At 45.0% G+C, this 11,379-nt stretch overlaps 2 non-coding genes across 2 annotated transcripts; both read left to right on the top strand.

The window, feature by feature from the left end:
- Positions 1–2,597: 2,597 nt before the first annotated feature.
- Positions 2,598–2,669, top strand: TRNAD-GUC (transfer RNA aspartic acid (anticodon GUC)). Its single transcript has one exon. It is a non-coding gene; the product is annotated as a tRNA-Asp (tRNA).
- A 2,216-nt stretch (positions 2,670–4,885) lies between these two features.
- TRNAD-GUC (transfer RNA aspartic acid (anticodon GUC)) lies at positions 4,886–4,957 on the top strand. The gene has a single exon. It is a non-coding gene; the product is annotated as a tRNA-Asp (tRNA).
- Positions 4,958–11,379: the final 6,422 nt, after the last annotated feature.

Consider the following 11,379-nt stretch of genomic DNA (forward strand, 5'->3'; position numbering starts at 1 on the left):
TGGTTCTTTTCTCTCTTTTCAGCACAGTCTTAACATGAGCTGTTGCAACGTGCAAACCTTGTCCTGTACGCACGTTGCATCTGGCTAAGGTAAGCTACTGATACAGGAATTAGGGCTTTTTGGAGCACGTGCTTGCAGTTAGTCCTCCTTAGTATAGAGTAAACTTCTTACTCTGCGCTGTCCACCTCTGAATCTGTTGCGCATGGATAGTATTAAATACGTCTCGCAAGCCTGATTGCCTATGGCGGGAGATATGGTAAGGTGTCTCTGACTAGCACTCATCCTCTTTTTCACCAGCTGGGGCAAGCCCGGGGGTAGAGACTCTTTACCTTTTTAACGATACAGCTTGTCCATTAGTAGCTTTTTTGATGATGACAATACAAATTTTTGGGCACTTGTACGGGAAATAATAATGGCAAGGTCGCGAGTTCCATCCCGGTACAAGCCAGTCACTTCTATTCTCTCCTTTCAGTATAGTCTTAAAAGGTGCGAAGTTGGTACAAAATGTAGTGGCGAGGTAAGTCCTTTAGTTGATTCCCTTTTGATGACAATCCAAATTTTCAAGCAATTGTACTGGAAATAATAATGCCAAGGTCGCAGCTTCAATCCCCGTATGGTCCTGTTGCTTCTTTTCTCTCTTTTCAGCACAGTCTTAACATGAGCTGTTGCAATGTGCAAACCTTGTCCCATAAGCACGTTGCATCTGGCTAAGGAAAGCTACTGATACAGGATTTAGGGCTTTTTGGAGCACGTGCTTGCAGTTAGTCCTCCTTAGTATAGAGTAAACTCTTTACTCTGCGCTGTCCACCTCTGAATCTGTTGCGGATGGATAGCATTAAATACGTCTCGCAAGCCTGATTGCCTATGCCGGGAGATATGGTAAGATCTCTAACTAGCACTCGTCCTCTTTTTCACAAGCTGGGGCAAGCCCGGGGGTAGAGACCCTTTACCTTTTTAACGATACAGCTTGTCCATTAGTAGCTTTTTTGATGATAACAATACAAATTTTTGGGCAATTGTACGGGAAATAATAATGGCAAGGTCGCGAGTTCCATCCCGGTACAAGCCAGTCACTTCTATTCTCTCCTTTCAGTACAGTCTTAAAAGGTGCGTGAGCTTTTGCAGTGTACAAACCTTGCACCAGACACTCTTTAAATCTGTCTAACGAAAGTCACTGATACAGGTTTTAGGGCTTTCGGGAGCAGCCGCACCCACAGCTAGTCCTCGTTAGTATAGTGGTGAGTATCCCCGCCTGTCACGCGGGAGACCGGGGTTCGATTTCCCGACAGCGAGTCCTTCCTTTAGCGCTTTTGATTGCTCTGCTGGATTTCCCCCTTTGCAAATGAAACCCAAATACCGATTGTAAGAGTAAAATCCTTACTCTGCGCTTTCCAGTGGAAGGAATTGGTACAAAACGTAGTGGCTAGGTAAGTCCTTTAGTTGATTCCCTTTTGGTGACAATCCATATTTTCAAGCAATTGTACTGGAAATAATAATGCCAAGGTCGCAGCTTCAATCCCCGTATGGTCCTGTTGCTTCTTTTCTCTCTTTTCAGCACAGTCTTAACATGAGCTGTTGCAATGTGCAAACCTTGTCCCGTACGCATGTTGCATCTGGCTAAGGAAAGCTACTGATACAGGATTTAGGGCTTTTTGGAGCACGTGCTTGCAGTTAGTCTGCGCTTTCCAGCGGAAGGAAGTGGGCACAAAACGTAGTGGCGAGGTAAGTCCTTTAGTTGATTCCCTTTTGATGACAATCCAAATTTCCAAGCAATTGTACTGGAAATAATAATGCCAAGGTCGCAGGTTCAATCCCCGTATGGTCCTGTTGGTTCTTTTCTCTCTTTTCAGCACAATCTTAACGTGAGCTGTTGCAACGTGCAAACCTTGTCCCGTACGCACGTTGCATCTGGCTAAGGAAAGCTACTGCAACAGGATTTAGGGCTTTTTGGAGCACGTGCTTGCACTTAGTCCTCCTTAGTATAGAGTAAACTTCTTACTCTGCGCGGTCCACCTCTGAATCTGTTGCGGATGGATAGTAATAAATACGTCTCGCAAGCCTGATTGCCTATGGCGGGAGATATGGTAAGGTCTCTCTGACTAGCACTCATCCTCTTTTTCACAAGCTGGGGCAAGACCGGGGGTAGAGACTCTTTACCTTTTTAACGATACAGCTTGTCCATTAGTAGCTTTTTTGATGATGACAATACAAATTTTTAGGCAATTGTACGGGAAATAGTAATGGCAAGGTCGCGAGTTCCATCCCGGTACAAGCCAGTCACTTCTATTCTCTCCTTTCAGTACAGTCTTAAAAGGTGCGAAGTTGGTACAAAACGTAGTGGCGAGGTAAGTCCTTTAGTTGATTCCCTTTTGATGACAATCCAAATTTTCAAGCAATTGTACTGGAAATAATAATGGCAAGGTCGCGAGTTCCATCCTGGTACAAGCCAGTCGCTTCTATTCTCTCCTTTCAGTACAGTCTTAAAAGGTGCGTGAGCTTTTGCAGTGTACAAACCTTGCACCACACACTCTTTAAATCTAACGAAAGTCACTGATACAACGTTTAGGGCTTTCAGGAGCAATTGCACCCACAGCTAGTCCTCGTTAGTATAGTGGTGAGTATCCCCGCCTGTCACGCGGGAGACCGGGGTTCGATTCCCCGACGGGGAGGCTTTCTTTTAGCGCTTTTGATTGCTCTGCTGGAGTTCCACCTTTGCAAATGAAACCCCAATACCGATTGTAAGAGTAAAATAATTACTCTGCGCTTTCCAGCGGAAGGAAGTTGGTACAAAACGTAGTGGCGAGGTAAGTCCTTTAGTTGATTCCCTTTTGATGACAATGCAAATTTTCAAGCAATTGTACTGGAAATAATAATGCCAAGGTCGCAGGTTCAATCCCCGTATGGTCCTGTTGGTTCTTTTCTCTCTTTTCAGCACAGTCTTAACATGAGCTGTTGCAACGTGCAAACCTTGTCCCGTACGCACGTTGCATCTGGCTAAGGAAAGCTACTGATACAGGATTTAGGGCTTTTTGGAGCACGTGCTTGCAGTTAGTCCTCCTTAGTATAGAGTAAACTTCTTACTCTGCGCTGTCCACCTCTGAATCTGTTGCGGATGGATAGCATTAAATACGTCTCGCAAGCCTGATTGCCTATGCCGGGAGATATGGTAAGATCTCTAACTAGCACTCGTCCTCTTTTTCACAAGCTGGGGCAAGCCCGGGGGTAGAGACCCTTTACCTTTTTAACGATACAGCTTGTCCATTAGTAGCTTTTTTGATGATGACAATACAAATTTTTGGGCAATTGTACGGGAAATAATAATGGCAAGGTCGCGAGTTCCATCCCGGTACAAGCCAGTCACTTCTATTCTCTCCTTTCAATACAGTCTTAAAATGTGCGTGAGCTTTTGCAGTGTACAAACCTTGCACCAGACACTCTTTAAATCTGTCTAACGAAAGTCACTGATACAGGTTTTAGGGCTTGCGGGAGCAGCCACACCCACAGCTAGTCCTCGTTAGTATAGTGGTGCGTATCCCCGCCTGTCACGCGGGAGACCGGGGTTCGATTCCCTGACGGGGAGGCCTTCCATTAGTGCTTTTGATTGCTCTGCTGGATTTCCAGCTTTGCAAATGAAACCCTAATACCGATTGTAAGAGTAAAATCCTTACTCTGCGCTTTCCAGCAGAAGGAAGTTGGTACAAAACGTAGTGGCGAGGTAAGTCCTTTAGTTGATTCCCTTTTGATGACAATCCAAATTTCCAAGCAATTGTACTGGAAATAATAATGCCAAGGTCGCAGGTTCAATCCCCGTATGGTCCTGTTGCTTCTTTTCTCTCTTTTCAGCACAGTCTTAACATGAGCTGTTGCAACGTGCAAACCTTGTCCCGTACGCACGTTGCATCTGGCTAAGAAAAGCTACTGCAACAGGATTTAGGGCTTTTTGGAGCACGTGCTTGCAGTTAGTCTGCGCTTTCCAGCGGAAGGAAGTTGGTACAAAACGTAGTGGCAAGGTAAGTCCTTTAGTTGATTCCCTTTTGATGACAATCCAAATTTCCAAGCAATTGTACTGGAAATAATAATGCCAAGGTCTCAGGTTCAATCCCCGTATGGTCCTGTTGGTTCTTTTCTCTCTTTTCAGCACAGTCTTAACATGAGCTGTTGCAACGTGCAAACCTTGTCCCGTACGCACGTTGCATCTGACTAAGGAAAGCTACTGCAACAGGATTTAGGGCTTTTTGGAGCACGTGCTTGCACTTAGTCCTCCTTAGTATAGAGTAAACTTCTTACTCTGCGCGGTCCACCTCTGAATCTGTTGCGGATGGATAGTAATAAATACGTCTCGCAAGCCTGATTGCCTATGGCGGGAGATATGGTAAGGTCTCTCTGACTAGCACTCGTCCTCTTTTTCACAAGCTGGGCCAAGCCCGGGGGTAGAGACTCTTTACCTTTTTAACGATACAGCTTGTCCATTAGTAGCTTTTTTGATGATGACAATACAAATTTTTAGGCAATTGTACGGGAAATAGTAATGGCAAGGTCGCGAGTTCCATCCCGGTACAAGCCAGTCACTTCTATTCTCTCCTTTCAGTACAGTCTTAAAAGGTGCGAAGTTGGTACAAAACGTAGTGGCGAGGTAAGTCCTTTAGTTGATTCCCTTTTGATGACAATCCAAATTTTCAAGCAATTGTACTGGAAATAATAATGGCAAGGTCGCGAGTTCCATCCTGGTACAAGCCAGTCGCTTCTATTCTCTCCTTTCAGTACAGTCTTAAAAGGTGCGTGAGCTTTTGCAGTGTACAAACCTTGCACCACACACTCTTTAAATCTAACGAAAGTCACTGATACAACTTTTAGGGCTTTCAGGAGCAATTGCACCCACAGCTAGTCCTCGTTAGTATAGTGGTGAGTATCCCCGCCTGTCACGCGGGAGACTGGGGTTCGATTCCCCGACGGGGAGGCTTTCTTTTAGCGCTTTTGATTGCTCTGCTGGAGTTCCACCTTTGCAAATGAAACCCCAATACCGATTGTAAGAGTAAAATAATTACTCTGCGCTTTCCAGCGGAAGGAAGTTGGTACAAAACGTAGTGGCGAGGTAAGTCCTTTAGTTGATTCCCTTTTGATGACAATGCAAATTTTCAAGCAATTGTACTGGAAATAATAATGCCAAGGTCGCAGGTTCAATCCCCGTATGGTCCTGTTGCTTCTTTTCTCTCTTTTCAGCACAGTCTTAACATGAGCTGTTGCAACGTGCAAACCTTGTCCCGTACGCACGTTGCATCTGGCTAAGGAAAGCTACTGATACAGGATTTAGGGCTTTTTGGAGCACGTGCTTGCAGTTAGTCCTCCTTAGTATAGAGTAAACTTCTTACTCTGCGCTGTCCACCTCTGAATCTGTTGCGGATGGATAGCATTAAATACGTCTCGCAAGCCTGATTGCCTATGCCGGGAGATATGGTAAGATCTCTAACTAGCACTCGTCCTCTTTTTCACAAGCTGGGGCAAGCCCGGGGGTAGAGACCCTTTACCTTTTTAACGATACAGCTTGTCCATTAGTAGCTTTTTTGATGATGACAATACAAATTTTTGGGCAATTGTACGGGAAATAATAATGGCAAGGTCGCGAGTTCCATCCCGGTACAAGCCAGTCACTTCTATTCTCTCCTTTCAATACAGTCTTAAAATGTGCGTGAGCTTTTGCAGTGTACAAACCTTGCACCAGACACTCTTTAAATCTGTCTAACGAAAGTCACTGATACAGGTTTTAGGGCTTGCGGGAGCAGCCACACCCACAGCTAGTCCTCGTTAGTATAGTGGTGCGTATCCCCACCTGTCACGCGGGAGACCGGGGTTCGATTCCCTGACGGGGAGGCCTTCTATTAGTGCTTTTGATTGCTCTGCTGGATTTCCAGCTTTGCAAATGAAATCCTAATACCGATTGTAAGAGTAAAATCCTTACTCTGCGCTTTCCAGCAGAAGGAAGTTGGTACAAAACGTAGTGGCGAGGTAAGTCCTTTAGTTGATTCCCTTTTGATGACAATCCAAATTTCCAAGCAATTGTACTGGAAATAATAATGCCAAGGTCGCAGGTTCAATCCCCGTATGGTCCTGTTGCTTCTTTTCTCTCTTTTCAGCACAGTCTTAACATGAGCTGTTGCAACGTGCAAACCTTGTCCCGTACGCACGTTGCATCTGGCTAAGGAAAGCTACTGCAACAGGATTTAGGGCTTTTTGGAGCACGTGCTTGCAGTTAGTCTGCGCTTTCCAGCGGAAGGAAGTTGGTACAAAACGTAGTGGCAAGGTAAGTCCTTTAGTTGATTCCCTTTTGATGACAATCCAAATTTCCAAGCAATTGTACTGGAAATAATAATGCCAAGGTCTCAGGTTCAATCCCCGTATGGTCCTGTTGGTTCTTTTCTCTCTTTTCAGCACAGTCTTAACATGAGCTGTTGCAACGTGCAAACCTTGTCCCGTACGCACGTTGCATCTGACTAAGGAAAGCTACTGCAACAGGATTTAGGGCTTTTTGGAGCACGTGCTTGCACTTAGTCCTCCTTAGTATAGAGTAAACTTCTTACTCTGCGCGGTCCACCTCTGAATCTGTTGCGGATGGATAGTAATAAATACGTCTCGCAAGCCTGATTGCCTATGGCGGGAGATATGGTAAGGTCTCTCTGACTAGCACTCGTCCTCTTTTTCACAAGCTGGGCCAAGCCCGGGGGTAGAGACTCTTTACCTTTTTAACGATACAGCTTGTCCATTAGTAGCTTTTTTGATGACGACAATACAAATTTTTAGGCAATTGTACGGGAAATAATAATGGCAAGGTCGCGAGTTCCATCCCGGTACAAGCCAGTCACTTCTATTCTCTCCTTTCAGTACAGTCTTAAAAGGTGCGAAGTTGGTACAAAACGTAGTGGCGAGGTAAGTCCTTTAGTTGATTCCCTTTTGATGACAATCCAAATTTTCAAGCAATTGTACTGGAAATAATAATGGCAAGGTCGCGAGTTCCATGCGTGAGCTTTTGCAGTGTACAAACCTTGCACCACACACTCTTTAAATCTAACGAAAGTCACTGATACAGCTTTTAGGGCTTTCAGGAGCCATGACACCCACCGCTAGTCCTTGTTAGTATAGTGGTGAGTATCTTCGCCTGTCACGCGGGAGACAGGGGCTCGATTCCCCGACGCGGAGGCTTTCTTTTAGCGCTTTTGATTGCTCTGCTGGAGTTCCACCTTTGCAAATGAAACCCCAACACCGATTGTAAGAGTAAAATAAGTACTCTGCGCTTTCCAGCGGAAGTAAGTTGGTACAAAACGTAGTGGCGAGGTAAGTCCTTTAGTTGATTCCCTTTTGATGACAATCCAAATTTTCAAGCAATTGTACTGGAAATAATAATGCCAAGGTCGCAGGTTCAATCCCCGTATGGTCCTGTTGCTTCTTTTCTCTCTTTTCAGCACAGTCTTAACATGAGCTGTTGCAACTTGCAAACCTTGTCCCATACGCACGTTGCATCTGGCTAAGGAAAGCTACTGATACAGGATTTAGGGCTTTTTGGAGCACGTGCTTGCAGTTAGTCTGCGCTTTCCAGCGGAAGGAAGTTGGTACAAAACGTAGTGGCGAGGTAAGTCCTTTAATTGATTCCCTTTTGATGACAATGCAAATTTTCAAGCAATTGTACTGGAAATAATAATGCCAAGGTCGCAGGTTCAATCCCCATATGGTCCTGTTGGTTCTTTTCTCTCTTTTCAGCACAGTCTTAACATGAGCTGTTGCAACGTGCAAACCTTGTCCCGTACGCACGTTGCATCTGGCTAAGGAAAGCTACTGATACAGGATTTAGGGCTTTTTGGAACACGTGCTTGCAGTTAGTCCTCCTTAGTATAGAGTAAACTTCTTACTCTGCGCTGTCCACCTCTGAATCTGTTGCGGATGGGTAGTATTAAATAGGTCTTGCAAGCCTGATTGCCTATGGCGGGAGATATGGTAAGGTCTCTCTGACTAGCACTCGTCCTCTTTTTCACAAGCTGGGGCAAGCCCGGGGGTAGAGACCCTTTACCTTTTTAACGATACAGCTTGTCCATTAGTAGCTTTTTTGATGATGACAATACAAATTTTTGGGCAATTGTACGGGAAATAATAATGGCAAGGTCGCGAGTTCCATCCCGGTACAAGCCAGTCACTTCTATTCTCTCCTTTCAGTACAGTCTTAAAAGGTGCAAAGTTGGTACAAAACGTAGTGGCGAGGTAAGTCCTTTAGTTGATTCCCTTTTGATGACAATCCAAATTTTCAAGCAATTGTACTGGAAATAATAATGGCAAGGTCGCGAGTTCCATCCTGGTACAAGCCAGTCGCTTCTATTCTCTCCTTTCAGTACAGTCTTAAAAGGTGCGTGAGCTTTTGCAGTGTACAAACCTTGCACCACACACTCTTTAAATCTAACGAAAGTCACTGATACAGCTTTTAGGGCTTTCAGGAGCGAGTGCACCCACAGCTAGTCCTCGTTAGTATAGTGGTGAGTATCCCTTCCTGTCGCGCGGGAGACCGGGGTTCGATTCCCCGATGGGGAGGCTTTCTTTTAGCGCTTTTGATTGCTCTGCTGGAGTTCCACCTTTGCAAATGAAACCCAAATACCGATTGTAAGAGTAAAATAATTACTCTGCGCTTTCCAGCGGAAGGAAGTTGGTACAAAACGTAGTGGCGAGGTAAATCCTTTAGTTGATTCCCTTTTGATGACAATCCAAATTTTCAAGCAATTGTACTGGAAATAATAATGCCAAGGTCGCAGGTTCAATCCCCGTATGGTCCTGTTGCTTCTTTTCTCTCTTTTCAGCACAGTCTTAACATGAGCTGTTGCAACTTGCAAACCTTGTCCCATACGCACATTGCATCTGGCTAAGGAAAGCTACTGATACAGGATTTAGGGCTTTTTGGAGCACGTGCTTGCAGTTAGTCTGCGCTTTCCAGCGGAAGGAAGTTGGTACAAAACGTAGTGGCGAGGTAAGTCCTTTAGTTGATTCCCTTTTGATGACAATGCAAATTTTCAAGCAATTGTACTGGAAATAATAATGCCAAGGTCGCAGGTTCAATCCCCGTATGGTCCTGTTGCTTCTTTTCTCTCTTTTCAGCACAGTCTTAACATGAGCTGTTGCAACGTGCAAACCTTGTCCCGTACGCACGTTGCATCTGGCTAAGGAAAGCTACTGATACAGGATTTAGGGCTTTTTGGAGCACGTGCTTGCAGTTAGTCCTCCTTAGTATAGAGTAAACTTCTTACTCTGCGCTGTCCACCTCTGAATCTGTTGCGGATGGATAGCATTAAATACGTCTCGCAAGCCTGATTGCCTATGCCGGGAGATATGGTAAGATCTCTAACTAGCACTCGTCCTCTTTTTCACAAGCTGGGGCAAGCCTGGGGGTAGAGACCCTTTACCTTTTTAACGATACAGCTTGTCCATTAGTAGCTTTTTTGATGATGACAATACAAATTTTTGGGCAATTGTACGGGAAATAATAATGGCAAGGTCGCGAGTTCCATCCCGGTACAAGCCAGTCACTTCTATTCTCTCCTTTCAATACAGTCTTAAAATGTGCGTGAGCTTTTGCAGTGTACAAACCTTGCACCAGACTCTCTTTAAATCTGTCTAACGAAAGTCACTGATACAGGTTTTAGGGCTTTCGGGAGCAGCCACACCCACAGCTAGTCCTCGTTAGTATAGTGGTGCGTATCCCCGCTTGTCACGCGGGAGACCGGGGTTCGATTCCCTGACGGGGAGGCCTTCCATTAGTGCTTTTGATTGCTCTGCTGGATTTCCAGCTTTGCAAATGAAACCCCAATTCCGATTGTAAGAGTAAAATCCTTACTCTGCGCTTTCCAGCAGAAGGAAGTTGGTACAAAACGTAGTGGCGAGGTAAGTCCTTTAGTTGATTCCCTTTTGATGACAATCCAAATTTCCAAGCAATTGTACTGGAAATAATAATGCCAAGGTCGCAGGTTCAATCCCCGTATGGTCCTGTTGCTTCTTTTCTCTCTTTTCAGCACAGTCTTAACATGAGCTGTTGCAACGTGCAAACCTTGTCCCGTACACACGTTACATCTAGCTAAGGAAAGCTACTGCAACAGGATTTAGGGCTTTTTGGGGCACGTGCTTGCAGTTAGTCTGCGCTTTCCAGCGGAAGGAAGTTGGTACAAAACGTAGTGGCAAGGTAAGTCCTTTAGTTGATTCCCTTTTGATGACAATCCAAATTTCCAAGCAATTGTACTGGAAATAATAATGCCAAGGTCGCAGGTTCAATCCCCGTATGGTCCTGTTGCTTCTTTTCTCTCTTTTCAGCACAGTCTTAACATGAGCTGTTGCAACGTTCAAACCTTGTCCCGTACGCACGTTGCATCTGGCTAAGGAAAGCTACTGCAACAGGATTTAGGGCTTTTTGGAGCACGTGCTTGCACTTAGTCCTCCTTAGTATAGAGTAAACTTCTTACTCTGCGCGGTCCACCTCTGAATCTGTTGCGGATGGATAGTAATAAATACGTCTCGCAAGTCTGATTGCCTATGGCGGGAGATATGGTAAGGTCTCTCTGACTAGCACTCATCCTCTTTTTCACCAGCTGGGGCAAGCCCGGGGGTAGAGACTCTTTACCTTTTTAACGATACAGCTTGTCCATTAGTAGCTTTTTTGATGATGACAATACAAATTTTTAGGCAATTGTACGGGAAATAATAATGGCAAGGTCGCGAGTTCCATCCCGGTACAAGCCAGTCACTTCTATTCTCTCCTTTCAGTATAGTCTTAAAAGGTGCGAAGTTGGTACAAAACGTAGTGGCGAGGTAAGTCCTTTAGTTGATTCCCTTTTGATGACAATCCAAATTTTCAAGCAATTGTACTGGAAATAATAATGGCAAGGTCGCGAGTTCCATCCCGGTACAAGCCAGTCGCTTCTATTCTCTCCTTTCAGTACAGTCTTAAAAGGTGCGTGAGCTTTTGCAGTGTACAAACCTTGCACCACACACTCTTTAAATCTAACGAAAGTCACTGATACAGCTTTTAGGGCTTTCAGGAGCGAGTGCACCCACAGCTAGTCCTCGTTAGTATAGTGGTGAGTATCCCTTCCTGTCGCGCGGGAGACCGGGGTTCGATTCCCCGATGGGGAGGCTTTCTTTTAGCGCTTTTGATTGCTCTGCTGGAGTTCCACCTTTGCAAATGAAACCCAAATACCGATTGTAAGAGTAAAATAATTACTCTGCGCTTTCCAGCGGAAGGAAGTTGGTACAAAACGTAGTGGCGAGGTAAATCCTTTAGTTGATTCCCTTTTGATGACAATCCAAATTTTCAAGCAATTGTACTGGAAATAATAATGCCAAGGTCGCAGGTTCAATCCC

This window comes from Sceloporus occidentalis, unplaced genomic scaffold, assembly GCF_023333645.1.
Source record: "Sceloporus occidentalis isolate IW3139 unplaced genomic scaffold, rSceOcc1.0.p SCAF_22, whole genome shotgun sequence".
Taxonomy (NCBI): Eukaryota; Metazoa; Chordata; class Lepidosauria; order Squamata; family Phrynosomatidae; genus Sceloporus; species Sceloporus occidentalis.